The 14,664-nt window shown below is 37.0% G+C and overlaps 1 long non-coding RNA gene across 1 annotated transcript; it reads left to right on the top strand.

The window, feature by feature from the left end:
• The first annotated feature begins 7,081 nt into the window (after nt 1–7,081).
• LOC119772330 lies at nt 7,082–11,717 on the top strand. The gene is made up of 2 exons (XR_005279246.1): nt 7,082–7,786; nt 7,881–11,717. It is a non-coding gene; the product is annotated as an uncharacterized LOC119772330 (long non-coding RNA).
• The last annotated feature ends 2,947 nt before the right edge of the window (nt 11,718–14,664 follow it).

Raw genomic sequence — 14,664 nt, forward strand, 5'->3', positions numbered from 1 at the left:
CATGAGGGCGAAAAAGAGCGGGGATCAGGTGGGAAAAGGGTCCCAGCATTCTTGCGCACCTCGCTCTTCTAGCTGTTCCCTCAATGGTGGTCATACAAACAAAACACGCTGGTAATGTACCAAACAGGAAATACGCATAGTGTAGAGCCGATGTAGATTTGACCAATCAGCCACCACCTCCTTTCTCTCCTCCCTGCGATGCTATCTGTGGGACTGTCTGCGGTTAAATACAATTTGGGGGAGGGACACCAGAGGGTCTGGGGTTATATACTGGCAAATAAGTCTTACATATGATAAATAATATAACTATGTAGCTTTAAAACTATTCACCTTTCCGTCTGTCCATCCATCCAGCCATGAATACATACACCTGCACACACCTACGGATAATTTATAGAGACTAACCAATAATCATGTCAACATAAGAAATGTTGTTTGAATGCATTGCGCCTCCAAAGATCTTCCTGTGTGATACATGGACTCAGAATGGATGAAGGTGTTTCGGATTAACTGTTGGATAAGAAAATAATGCCAGGTAAAATATGATTCCATAGGATTAAGTAAAACGTCTGTGGTATGTTTGCAATTTGTTTATTTTTTCTTTTTATTGTTAGATTGTAATATATATGTTTTTGTGTTGTTTTAGACTGTAGAAATCCTTTTTGTTTTAGCCCCTTTTATGATTATTTACAAAGGAAATCATAGCAGTACCCCAACAATAGCCGTCCAACATGGAACAAGTTTCTCTGGTATTATATTATAGTATTGCACTGGAGATGATGTGTTCTTTAACCAGCCTTTCCCTTAACAAAGGATTTTGGTCAAGGGCCCAAGAAACCAAATTCAAGATATGCCCCCCAAAAACCCACATTTTTACTTACAGGTTCTGTTGGTCATCTTTCAGACAGTGGTTGGGGTGTCTACACGGATGGTTTAAGATTAAGGCTGTGGTTACTAACAATAACTAAGCAGTCAATCTCTAAATCATATAGAGCAATGGAGTTCAAAGATCCTTGTGTCTTGTTCATGAATAATGGTAGAAGAACTATTGATTGGACAGAGTTGAAGGTTAAGAAACACTCGGAGACAAGGCCCCTTTTGTAATAAAGAAAGAGTTAAGTTAGAAAGACTTTGTCTCCTATTTATCTTCTATTAATGGTCCAGCTCACACCGGTGTATGAGAAGGAGTCAGTTGAGGTGGTTCGAAAATCTGATCCAAATGTATTCTGGGTCCAGTACTTTGGAGGCTTTCCAAGCTGCCCCATCGGGAAGGGCTCACTGAGTAGGTCCGGAATTTCCTGGGTGATCACATTGGGACATCTTGGCCAGTTGCCATTTCACCGTCTATTGATTGTGAAAATGTCATCCTCCTCTGTGGAGTTCTTAGACATAAACACACATTGTTCTTTTAAACTATAGCCAAACGAGGAGTTATCAAATGAATGTGGGCACTATTGATGGATGATTCAGAAGCTGTTTGCTGGCTTAAAAAGAGAGTGGAATTCCAGAGGCACATACTATTGAGAGCTAAAGCAGCGCTGTTAAAAAAGAAAGCTGCTTTCAGAAATAAAAGGAAGTTATAACTATTTTATATTTTATTCCAAAAACAGCCTGTATCGGTCTGAAAATCAGTTTTTCTCTTTGTTTGTTCTTCCTTCTTATATAAAGGGGTGATCCTGACTCACCGTAGTTTGTATAACTAAGCATGCACCACTTTAGGCATAATACCATGGCATACGTAACAGCATGTCAAAATGTCAAACCAAGATTTGTATGTTGCCAAGATGACTGATGATTGGAGTTACTTGTGAAAAATGCAGTCCCTGACTTGATTGCTCTTAATGCTTCAGGCACTTTGGCTTCTTTATTAAAAATAAAAAATGAATAAATAAAACATCCATGTCTTAGCTTAACTACCAACTACATTTGATATTAAAATCTTACACACCCCTGTTAAAATGCTAGGATTTTGTGTTGAAAAAACATAAAATAACCTTTGCTGCTGTTAATGTGAGCTACATTCTCTACAGCTGCAGAAAAAAAAACAAAACAAACATCCTTTTGCAGGAAGGTATCATAATAGTTCATTTCAGCATGACACATTTTGATTTGACAATATTTGCACAATCATCTTTAAAAAATTGCCATAAGTTAGGGTTGCACAATATAAGGTAAATCAATAAGAGTGATATAATAACACATTGAAGACATTGATTCTGACACATTTCCTCTTTCTTTCCTAACAATTATACAACATCTTCCCCAATCCTGTGAGCTTTAGTACTGGATTGACTCTCAGCTGTGCATGTCAATCAGGACTTAGATTCACTTAGCCAATTATGAATATTCAATGCACAAATGTATTCAGCCTGGATTATAGCATCCAACCAAATATAGCCTCTTAGCACTTAGTATTTGCAATGGCAATAGAGCATAGCAGACCAGATTTGACCGGATATATTGTGCAACTGTTATTTAATTTCTAAAGGTTGAATTCTGGTTCCTTTTCATCTTTAGCTTTCTCACGGAAGCCTGAACATTTTCTAGAAACAGGGAACCAGTGGGGGCAGAGCCAGATCCCGAAACAGCCATCGGTTCGAATGCTCGGTGTGTTTCGACTATGTGCTGCACAAAATCCCGGAAGATTTTGAAATTCCCCCCGGACATTTTTTTAGGTATGAAAAGTAGGACATGTCCGGAAATAAGAGAACGTCTGGTCACCCTACCATATCAACAATTTAATGTTTCAGTGAGCGAGTTCTTGTTGCTATGATGAGACTTTGATCTGCAGCTTTGCTCGTTGTAAACCAACCAATCAGCGCACAGCTCATCTAAATATTCATGAGTATACCATAAAAGGGCTTATAACCAGGCTTGCATTAGGGCTCATAGAGCAGCAAATATGCCATTTTAGCCCAACCAATGTTACACACCCAATTCAGAGACCTTAAGGACCAGCACCAAATACCCTATATAATCATTCTATGACCCCTTTAATGCCTTTTGCACCATGTCTTTAAACTGGTTTTTGTTTTCTCCAGCACTGTTTACATGTTGATCACTTTATAAATTGTAATGTTCATTTCACTACTAAGTTGCATATTCAGGGAAGCTCCTCTGTTATTGATCATAAAACATGCAAAACACAACTGTTACATGCTATAATGGCTGACTAGAAATGATTGTCAGACTGCAGATTTGGTGCACCCTGTAGTGTGGTGCCTCATGTACCCTATATAGTGCATACCTACTTTTTGCACCAGGCTTGTGTCCTCTTGTTTTTTGTTTTTCACCACATGTGGTAAGGGAAAAAAAAGGGGAATTCTTTTACAGTCTGTCCAGCATTTAAATCTAATTATTTTACCTGTGTTATTACTTGCTCAGAGTATATTTCATGTTCTTTTCGTTCTCCCGCCCAGATGCAAATTGCATGATTCATACTAAACTAAAGAAACAATGCAATTGTGCAGTTCAGCCCAAGCCTTTTAATCAGTTTTTTTTAGTTATTGGTAATGTTACTATGCCTTCATAATTTTGCCAGTTCTCTGACATAGACAACATTTAACAGAACATATTGAAGCTTTTTATGGACCAGCTTTTGTTTTAAGATGCTACAATGATAAATGTCTGAAAACCCCCTACTTGACCAGCTGAACTTTACTCGAGGTTAGTCACAGGCACTTGAACTCACAGTATCTGTGCATTTTGCATTCCTATGTATAAGAGGATGTGAACATTTTTGCCTCTCTGTCATTTTTTGTTTCTGCTTTTACATTCTTCTGATTATTTGTTCGTTTTCTTTTAAAATATTACAAAATTTGTTCTTCTAACATTGCAGTCTAGGTCATGATATGTTGATTTTGTTTTTCCACACTTGCATTGGCTTCTTTGACAAAACCCATTGTATGAAATGCATGTATTTACTAAAGTCTCATATATCTGCGTAGATATAGCTACAACCTTCAGACATATTAGCAAGTGAGGGGGTGTACTATGGTCTGTATCAGAAAATGTGGTGCCAAAGGCAAGGGTGATAGCGCAGGCTGGAAAGAGAGTTGGCAGGTGGCCTAATTTATGTGAGCACAGTGAGATATGTGGATAGACAGGGAAAGCCCAAATCTATCCTCCACAATATCCTGTAAGGATTTCTGTAGTGTACAGTATGAAATTAATGCCCCAATATTGCATACCATACACTCAAAAACTCCTTATTTCAGTGAGAACTGTTTTAATAGTGACACTCTCGTTATAATGCAGGGTTTCAATAACAGTTATATTAAGTGGCTGAACAGAATTTCAGCACTAAGCACTTTTTACTCCCCCTCATTCACCCCATATTTAGGAACATGCATGAATGCGATTTAACACAGACTTAAAAGCATCAGTCCTGCCTCGAGTGTGAATCACCTCTGGATAGAACATTGTGTGAAAGCTTACAACCGTAACAGCCCACACGATAAACATCAAGCTGTAAAAAAAATTTAAGTAAATGTGATCATCTGCTGTCTTGCTGAACCTGGAAGGAACAACTTCCATTTTGTTCACGAGCTAGCAGCTGGTTAGCTAGCATGAAGATTCTAAAGAGCTAGCTTAGAAAAACAGATAATTAGCCACATTTCTTACATTAAACCAAGTGATATTGACTTATAAAGCTCACTTTTAAACAATATATCAGACAGTACTGTGAGTCCTAGTTTTGAGAAGAGATTAATAAGAAAATTAATTATCTTATTGTTCTTTCGAAGGTCTCTGTATTGTATTAAGACTTGGGCCGTTTCTCAATTCAAGAGAACGCGAGTACGGACTCACGTTCCCGTCAAGTTCTCTTGACAAGAACACTGCAAAGTCTGGACTTGGTGAGAACGCGAACACGCAGCATAGATATGGGTCAATTGGAACAAAAGCGTAGCCCTGACATCACCACACGCTCAGCTCATCTAGAGCTGCATTTCACCTCCTGTTATTAATAGTCTCGTTAGCTTTGGAGCTCCGCTGGTTGTCGCTGTCCTCTCAACTTCGGAAATCTTTTTTTAAATTACGCGTTAAATCTGTAAATGGACCAAATAGTGACGCTTTAAAGTATAATATTCTCGCCTCAAATGACCTTAAAACGTACTTTTATTGAACAACAACATCAGAAAAGAGAACTTTTCATTTTCAATGGAACACTACATTGAAAGCTGCTGCTGCCGCAGTGCATGCTGGGACAGCTTTCAATCTCAAGAATGGACAAGTCTGCTCTGATGCATTGATAAAGAGGGCGGGGTGAGAACAACATCCGGGGATTTGGTGCATTCTCAGTCCTGCGTTCTCGGTAATTGGAACAGTGCTCGGGCTGAGGCTGATGATGTATCACGAGTACATGAGCACACGAGAACGCACAGGAACGCATATTGGGAAACGGACTTGGTGTTTTGTTTTTTGTGGGGTTTTTTAAACCCACAGGTAAGGAGGTATGGGTAATTTAATGAAAGTCATGCAATCTCTAGTCATTTTACAGAGGCAATTTAATCAAATTGTGCCGACAGATTCAAGGTTATTGATAAAAGGTAAATCAGCTGATTGCTTCGAGTCTGTGACCGTTTCTCAATATGTGTACTTGTGCGTTCTCATGTACTCGTCTACTCGAAAAACATCATCAGCTTCAACCATAGTGCTGCGCCAATTCACAAGAACAAGAAGACAGAGAACAGACAAAGTCCCTGGATGTTGTGTCTCCCCTCCCTATTTACCGAGTATGCATCAGAGCAGACTCAAGATTCGTCAGTTCGTTCTCAAGATTGACAGCAGCTTCCAGGGGAGCGCTCACAGAACACCGTTGTTCTATAAAAATACATTTTAAAATCATTTAAGGCAAGAACATTATACTTTTAAACATCCCTATATTGCCCATTTACTCATTTAATGCATAATAAAAAAAAAAGCTCAGATGTTTAGAGGACCACTGCAACTAGCGGACCTCAAAGTCTAACCACAGCCAGGCCTAATTTTAACCCGTCTGCAGCAGCCCTCTCTCTGCATAGCTGTGTGTGAAGTACCGCTGGCTGGAAAGAAACAGTTAAGTCAATGAGCTCTGAGACAGATTTTATGTCAAAGAAGGAATAAAAAGAGCACACATTAATTTGGTCTAGCCTACAGTAATGTAGGTATTGCAGTGGTCTGTTACAAGTGTATGCTGGTTTGAGACAAGAGTAGAAATAGTGAGAAATTCCATTGTGTCGTATGAGCTTAAAGTAAAGCTAATGCTCTCCAGCCTGAAAATGACCCAGATAAAGCTGTTCTGGCATTTGATCAATGTTACCTCCATGGTGCCAACCCCTTGTATGGTTGTCTTGGTGCATTGGAATGCCAGTATACCCCAGGGCAAACACAGAACTTGCTGGACATACCTTTTGGCCTGAAAACACCTTGTAGGAGAAATAATTGAAATTCTTATGGGGTGGGTGGATGGGGTTCACTCCTTAAACTGTTATCTGAGATTAGCTGATAGACAGATGACAGGCGTAATGTTTTAAATTTAATTTGGTAGTCATGAAAACAGTTGATGGTTATGTACAGTAGAGTATTTGTTTTCTGTTATTTACAGATTCATGACGCAAACTATTGATTGAACATTTCGACACAATCAGTTAACCACAGATGTAAGAATATTACAAGCAGCATCAACAACTAAAGTACGAGCTTTTTATTCTTTAAGCACTTTAACAAAATTGTTTATTTTTTTAGGTTAATTTCTGTAACGATTCTTAAGACACATACTGGTTGATCAAGAGACACAAGTGGGGTCACTGGAAATCAGTGAGCAAGGCAAAAAAGGCAAAGACAAAATTTCCTCCCCCACACAAGGGATGGCAAAGCAAGTTTATTTATGTAGCACAATTCAGTACCAAGACAATTAAAAGTGCTTTATATGAATTAAACAATAAAATACAGGTAAAATAAGGATAGAAGCAGGTAGTAAAGCAAATAAACAGTTGGAGCACAAACTTAAAGTAATGATACCTCAGTTAACAGTTTAACAGTGAAAGGGAGTTCTAAACAAATGGGATTTCAACTTTGAGTTAAAACTCTGATTTTCAGCATGTTTTCAGTCTCTGCAGATAGACTGTTGATGAACAGATGGTCTGCAGGAGTCTGGGTTGTCTTATCATTCAATAGTTGTTTGAAGTCCAAATTAACCAACGGTGGAAAGAACCGTGTTCAAAGAGCCCATATGGTTTACCCGTGTGAAATTCCAATCATCGTCAAAGTGTTTTTTCAGTTATCTTACCATTTATGTCTTTTGGAGTTAATTCATTTGTTCCAGCTATTTGTAAACCATATAATTACCTTAAACATCGCTGGTTTCCATGTGTCTCTAATCACATTCAATTTGGACCATTGTGTATTTGTATGTACATAACCTCGTTTTAGTCCAGTGAGTACAATTAGTCATCTACATGGAATTGACAAAGATGTTTATTTCTGACATATAAAATTAGTAAGAACTGTGTTAGTCAGAGAGTAAAACAAGAAGAATGGTGTTTATATTTTCAGCTCTGGTCCTGGTTAGAATTTGCTTCAGGACTAAGATGCCTTCAACTGACAATCGTCCCTACAGCAAAAGCAACTCAGTCCTTTCAGCATACTGAACAAAAAAAAAAAAAGGCAAACGGCTAACAGTTATATCAGATCCAGAAGTTCGTGTTGGAGCTTTCTCTCCCTGCTGGAGTAAAAAACCCTGCAGTCGGAAATGTGACATCTAGTAAAAGTGGCTCTAATTGTCCATAAAAACCTTCTAACAAAGGTTCCGTGTGACATCTAGTAAAAGTGGCTCTAATTGTCCATAAAAACCTTCTAACAAAGGTTCCGTAAAAATTCAAAAAACCCTTCTAACAAAGGGTTAGTCAGATGCACACACCCCCACATTAAGTAGAAAAATATCCTATTGTGTCAGCAGCTGAGGGACATACGGTATGCCGAAGTTAGATTTTAGATACAGGTTGACCCCAAAATTGGACTAATCTGTTTCAGTTATTTCAGAAAGATTTCGTCACTGATATCTGCCACTTGTGAGTGATGACACAATAATGCTGTCAGCTGGGTCCAACCTGAGCAGACAGCTGCACTAAACCGAAGCACATCTTGATGCGGAACAAAAACACTAAAGAGCAGCTGCTGCTTAGACTGAATTTGGATAACCTTCTATGTGTGGAACTTATTTATAACCCTTTACCTTTTTCCTACAAGCTGTGATACTGCCTTTAGAGACTTCTATGACGTCTATGAATTTTTTTTAGGATTTTCTTTCATAGATAAGCACCAGGTAATTTTGAGTGAAAGGATGATACATAGTTACCTCCACCAAGGAGGATGTTTTTAGGAGGGTTTGTTTGTGTGTTTGTCTGCCAGTCTGTCTGTGTACAGGATAACTTGAAAAGTTATGAACAGATTTGTAATAACATTTTAAACAGAGGTGCGCCTCTAGATATCATGATTCTGCACTTTTTTGGTTATGTTTAAGTTTTATTTTTGAGCTTTCAGTTATACCTTGATTGGTTTCATTTCCCTTTTGTGTAATTCTAGTTGTTTTTGGTAATATTTTTTTAGCTCTATGTATTTCTTGTTTACCCTCTGTTGCCCTATTGTGTCAGTCTCCTTTTCCTGGCTCCCTTCTAGGTTCTTCTGTCCACACCTGCTCCCAATCTGCTGATTAGCCTGGTCTTTGTTCAGTCTTCCATTTATACACCTCCTTTTCAGTCACTTTAATGTGGTTCCTCGTCGTCTCCTGGCTCCTCTTTAGTGTTTTTCCCTCATGTCTCCAAAATTTTTGTTTTCTGTATTTGTTATTTTTGGATTTTTGCTTCAGTCGCCACTTTTTGATTTATCAAAACTGCACGATACCACTTCAGCTTCTGTCTTTGTATTTGGGTCCTCCAAAAACCTCCACCCTACCTGAGAGAAATACATAAGAACTCAAAAAATATAAGGAAACCTAAACAGAGCCAAAAAGTGCAGAACCATGACAATACATTTAGACATATTTTGAGCGATTGCAAGGCTTTTGCAACATCTAACAGGTTTTCCTCCAGGATCATCCTTTATTTACGTCCATCTACCTCCCCATCCACTTTGATCGTGTCCCCCGATCCTTAAAGAAAAACACCCCGACAGCATGATACTGATAACACTTTGGTTTGTGGCAACTTGGATTTTTATGGCTTTCTTGTTTGCTTCCATTAAGGCCAGACTGGTAAAAACCACCACTAATAGGTGTGTCCTGGTGGGAACCCAGGATTAAGTCTATAATGTATCAACCTTAAAGGTGCAAAGTCACTTTTCTATGTCTATTCAGAGAAGCACCAAAATTCATTTTCCATTTTATGATAAAATAAGGTCATAAACATATTACCTTGGTGTCTTGATAGTAATTTGTGAGCCTAAATAGAATTCCAACAGCGGGGGCGATGAACAGGCATAAACAGACATGTGGTACCATCTGCTCACAGTACAGAACTATCAGGAAGCCAGATTGCAACTGTTAAAAAGAAGCTGAATATTTCGCAATGCATCAAGGTAAACCGACATTAATCAACTAAACAGATCTACAGCAACTCTAAGTTGTAGTCCATCCCTACCAGAGCCCCTTATCAGAATTTCAAGGAAATAAAAGGGTTTCGTACCAAACACAAACTGGGACACAGCATCAAGGTAAGAATAATAATAATATTGTAGGTTCTCAGACTTTTTCTCACAATTCCAGTACCTTAGCAGCCACTTCTGAACTCTCTGCAGCTTTAGCTCCTGTTTAAGTGAACGACAGCATTCAGACTCTATTCCCAGTAGTGTTTGACTCTTATCTCTCTTGCAAGGAAATATTTTGTTGCATTTTTTCAATCGCAATCTTGGACATTTCTTAATTATTTCCACACCTCACTGGGAAATGCAAATGACTTAGCTGCGGTAGGGTAATTTGTTGTTTATCCCTACAGACATGCGCAGTATTGTATCTCTGTTGTTATTGTAAATGTATACAAAGGTCTTATTTACCAAGGAAAAAACAAAACTTAACAACTGCCAAATTGCAAATAATACACCAGCAAGAGGTGGTATTATTTCTAAAGTTGTATGTAAAACAAAAATTCAAAACAATGAAAAATAACATGACTATGCACCTTTAAGACAAGCAACAACTGAAATGTCGGCATGATTTGAAAGAATTTCTTAACAACAAATCATAGCATGGAGGGTTGGACAAGTGAATCGAGGGACCTGCCAAACGACTTTGTGACCACTGACTGCAATCTAAAAGCAAAAAACATGTTAGAACTGAAAGATTCTTTAGGATAAGAGAAAATTACAACATCTTTAATAACAACAAATAATTTCTATCCATTTAGATCATTTTAACAACTTCTTCCCTGATCTGTCTGCTGTATCTTGGTTTTTTTGATGGTGCTCTGTGTTATTAAATGTTTTTTAACAAACCTCTACGGCCTTCACAGAGCACCAGGATTAGTTTCCATCAGCATTTTTTTATACTGGTCTGAAAAAAAATCTCATCAAAGCCTCCTATATTACTGATTGGAAAGTGTCAGTATGTGAAAATACTCAAATACTTTGACATGTCACTATATACAGTCAGTGCCAAATGTTATTCCCTTTATTATCTTTGCTCTGATTTAGATGAAAGTGTATTCAGTGTTATTCTTTATGTATTCTTTATTCTTTTTCTTTTTTTAATAGGAGGAAGTTATTTTCCATTGTTACTTCTGTAAGTGTTGCATATTTTAATCAGACATTTCAGGATGTTATTTATCATAAATTATGGAATATCTGGGGCTTTTCCTGACAAACAATAAATGTTTTTGAAATAAACAGCAGATAAAGTGAATACAGATTGATTGTAAGGTGTAAAACCATGCTATTACTCAGCAGAAGGAAAGATGATGCTGCTGTATTAATACATCTGCATACAGGCTCAGAGGCCTGTCATTTTTGTATCCTTCCCCAACAATAAAAGGTCATTTCAGAGGAGATGCTGTGTCCCTCTAGTGCATGACAGAGCCTGGAGAAGTGTTAATGTCTCTTTTTTTCTTCTTGCCACTCAGTTTATCCTCCAATTTATCTGCCGTTTCCCTGCTTTTTCCCAATGTACAGGAGGTATGTTGGTGTATTATGGCCCTCCAGCTGAAAAACCCAGCACCACCAATACATGCTTGTATGCTGTCTGCATCATTTGTCCACTTTTGGAGCTTTATGTGCAGTTGTGTGGTCTGGGAGACCAGACCAGTTCATCGTGGTGTTAATCCCATAAAGATGGCTGCATGTGTGATTTAACAAGATGCTAACTCATGTTAAGCTCAGCCTTCAAAACAGCATGGTGATATTTTACAGCCTGAGAGAGGTCTGCAAAAATGTCGCTCTAACTGTTGTGCAATATGACAGAGGACTTTAAATTCCTTTGATTCAGTCTACGCCTCTTGTCTTGAATCTTCTTTTTTTCCTTGGCCTTTCTTTATTTATCTCATACCTTTCTATTTTTTTCCACTAGTCCTATTTTTGCACCTGCCATATTCCACAAGGCTTTATCTGTTCTATTGTCTGTCAGCATGAAAAAAATAGTTTGAGAAACAGGATTGTTTTTTTTTTCTAACCGTGACGAATGACTAAATCTGTACCATGCTGATATGCACCCCTGCGCAAACAGATTTCCATTAAATCTTAACAAATGCTGACCAAATGTGTTTTTTGTTGTAACAAAAGCATATACCAAAGAACTTTCTCATTTGACTATCATGATTCTAACACAGAAAGTGATTTCTAATGCCCCTCAGAAACACAAAATCATGGTTAGTTTGCTTTTACAGTTTTGTCGACTCCACACATAATCTGCTATTCCGTCCCCTCAAGAATCGTAGCCAATCTAAATCAGCGTTTCACAGCATTTTACTGATGACAATAGTTTCTGACAGCAAGACAATAAAAGTTATGATGCAATGAAAATCTACACTGCAGATTAAGAAACAAGCCTGATCCAAGAAGTACTGCTATTAACCTGAAGTCAGATCACAGAGGCTTCATTTGCATTCCTGAATTAATTTCAAGAGACTTAGATAAGGATCAGGGCTTGAGGAGAGAATTAAGTTATTACAATATCTGATATTTTGGTAGAAATTAAAGATTTATTTGGAGTCTGAAATTTTATTTATTATTTTAATTGAAAACCAACCAATCAGCCAATCAACTTTTTTTTCCTATTTTCTTCTGCCTTTGAGTGGAGGAAATTCTGACCCATTCCTAACATGAATATTAACAACACATAGACTCAGACACTGTAATGGAGTGTTATGTCGGATGAGAAGCAGTATAAGCCATTTAAAGGTAAATCATGCTTTTTTTTTTGTAATTTTTCTTTAGTTTGTTGAAGGAATTTCGACTACTTTACATAGACCTACTTCAAATTGGCACATATTCATAATTTTTACAGTGTCCTGTCTGGCAATGTGGCAATAAGAATAATTGTATTGATGCCAAAAAGAGCCCAACAGATTTTACTTTCACAAGTGTAGCAGTATGGCAATTGCCATATTGCTCCACTTGTTTCATGCATATAAATTGCTTTATTATAATTATGCAGGGAGTTTTACAGTTTATATGGACACTACAATGTAAATAGAGCAGAACGACAGAAGAAGAAAAAGGAAAAAAGAAATAAAATAGAGAAAAGTTGAAAGAAAGAAGAGATAGAAAGGAGACAATGACAAAACATTTTCAATCTGCTTCATCACCTGTAACGAGATGAAAAAAGAACAGCACAACCAAAAGACATGGTACGAGATATACAATAAAGCAACACCTTGAAACTATCGCTAAAGTAATACTATTAAGTCTGACATGTACTCTGTGTTACCTGAAGATATGAATGTGGGGTTTCTGTTTGGAAGTGAATCTCTGAGTACCTGGAGCCAAGCACCTGTAATTGTTTGTGAGGGTGCACATATTCATAAATAAAGTGCCTATGTTCTTTTACTAATTGTTGTTATCTAACAACAATGGCTTTTCAATGTGAAGATGATATTTTCATTAATCATTAATCATTTCATTAATTAGGCCAAAGCCTGACCTAACTACATTAGGTCAGGCTGTTGCTATGGGCTAATGTTTTGCAGATCACTCACAATCCACTGAATTCTGTAATACTGACAATATGTTGCCGTTTTCAGAACACACATTATTAGACAAAAAACAACACTAACATATTTGGTGGTATGAATGTCTACTGTTTTCTCCTAAACTTAAACACATTTACAAACATATACATGATCATTCCTTCTTCATAACTGCAAAAATATATTGTCAATAAAACCAAATTACACCATGTAGGAACATTGCTGAAAAACGGGCATATGCCACTTTTCAAATGGCACATTCTGCTTTTCAACCGCTTGACATACAATTTTTTAGAAGTGGCATGCCAAATATCACTTTTGGCTATTGCTGTCACTCTATCATTTCGTAAATTATGTGTCATTGATCATTTAAAAGAGATCCTTAGCACTCCAGTTTTCAAACTAGTTATGATAAAAATACAACATGAACAGGAAGTCGCCAATGAGCAAAACGAAAAGGCAAAGGCAGAGATTGTAAAGGTACATCAAAAGCAAATTATGTAAAAACATTAAAAGAGAACTAAATATAGCACAGTAGAAAGAATGACAAAAAAAAAACCAACTGGGTCAAATACAAAAATAAAGATGTGTTATTTCAAAGAGATTTAAATGCAGAAAGAGTCTCTGATGTTGGAAGTGAGTTTTTTTAGGCACAAGTTAAAAAGCCAGATTTCTAAACTTCAAAGTTTACTGTAGGACTACCAAAGACCAATTTCAGTTCCCTGGAGGTAAGTTGAGGAAGGTGGAAGGCAAGACAGTTGAGACAGCCTTGAGGAACTCCATATGTGTGTTAATTAAGCTGCCCTGGCATGCCAAAGCAGTTATGAACCAATCTATACCAATCAACACACATCCCAACAACTTTCCTGGTTCATTAACCGATATGTTATGATCAGCTTTGTGGAGCACAGGGTTGAGAATAAAATAAAACAGAGAAATGAGAGAAAGTTATGTTAAGAAGGATGTTTTTGTTTTTTAAACCTTGTCATCAAAACATTATATATATGTATAATTATAATATTCCAAAATTTGACTGGGGCTGAACCTAAGAAAAGATTATTTTGATATGCTTTTCTTTAACCTTAAATAAATAGTAATCACTATATGATTTTACGAATATGTGTGTTACAAAAAAGTAAGAACAGAGAAATTCGAATATATATATATAAGTCTATATGTATATATATATACACGTCTATATGTATGTACATAGTTCTAGTAGTAAGTAAATATATAAATCAAGCCATAAATAAATAATCAGCCACTATGCCTATCTGTTAAAAAATGGGAGTAGTATTGCTCTTAAAAAATCTTTTAATTTACTTTATTCTGCAAGTGCACTGCAAAAATTGAAACACTAGTAAGTCAGTTGTTGTTAAAATTGGTGTATTTACCCTTGATTTGAGCTGGTATGTAATAGAACTTCCCAATAGAATTACATGATTTATTTTCTAAATAAAAAACTCCATTATCTCATTTCAAGCACATCTAATCATCTTATTCCAGGGCAATA

This window comes from Cyprinodon tularosa, unplaced genomic scaffold (genome assembly GCF_016077235.1).
Source record: "Cyprinodon tularosa strain WSP-4 unplaced genomic scaffold, ASM1607723v1 ctg709, whole genome shotgun sequence".
Taxonomy (NCBI): Eukaryota; Metazoa; Chordata; class Actinopteri; order Cyprinodontiformes; family Cyprinodontidae; genus Cyprinodon; species Cyprinodon tularosa.